General features: G+C 43.1%; 1 pseudogene; it reads right to left on the minus strand.

Annotated features, from left to right (window-relative positions):
• Positions 1-515, minus strand: part of LOC146640993 (uncharacterized) — an 8,598-nt pseudogene extending 8,083 nt beyond the window's left edge.
• Positions 516-791: the final 276 nt, after the last annotated feature.

The following is a 791-nucleotide window of genomic DNA, read 5'->3' on the forward strand; positions in this document are numbered from 1 at the left end:
AACTTGGTATTTCCCAAACTAGCGCGGCAACAGCTCCACACTGCAACATATTTTTTGCTTGACTTTAGTCTAATACAATGGCCTGTTGGAGGTGTGTGATTTGCTTCGTCTTTGTGGCGTTAACATTGAAGTCTCTCTTAAGTCACATTAATACTGCACACAGTCGCAGTCCAGATTTCCGTGTCATTTGTGGAGTCGATGGATGCGCCGAGGATTACCGTGTTTTCAACTCGTTTTACCACCATCTCAGACGCACACATCCACAATACATCTCCACTGGGAACCCGCCTACAGGATGGCTGACAGCTTCATCCGATGCAAATGTATTAGGAGGCGAAAATTTTGGTACAGCCATTTTTGCCGACTATACTGCCGAACCCAGACAAACTGTTAGCAATGGCAATGGCACTGAAGTAGAGCCACCACCACTAGACCCCCCAGTAACATCGGAGGTGTTGGAGGAGGAGCGACAGGAAAGTCAGAACGTGATGGAGCAAGACGCGGCTGAGCTTCAAACACCTTGTCAGAATCAGGTAATGTACTTTATGTGTTTCTGTGTGTACGCGCGCGAATTTTTAAATGTATGTGTGTTGTTTAACCTTAACCAAGCACAGTTACCCCAATTCAGAAATGTACTCAGTTCAAGTGAAAATTATAGTTTTAAAGTTATGTGTTTTCTAAGATAAACTACTTGATTAGAATATTTTAATAGGCCAGTGCTGAATTTCAAATGCATGAATCCGCTGAAATTCAGGCTTGCACAACAATGTAGGCTTAGTTACCATACTTAA

Source organism: Rhamphochromis longiceps, linkage group LG23 (genome assembly GCF_057381845.1).
Source record: "Rhamphochromis longiceps isolate RC_006_pf linkage group LG23, R_longiceps_female_GT1.1, whole genome shotgun sequence".
NCBI lineage: Eukaryota > Metazoa > Chordata > Actinopteri > Cichliformes > Cichlidae > Rhamphochromis > Rhamphochromis longiceps.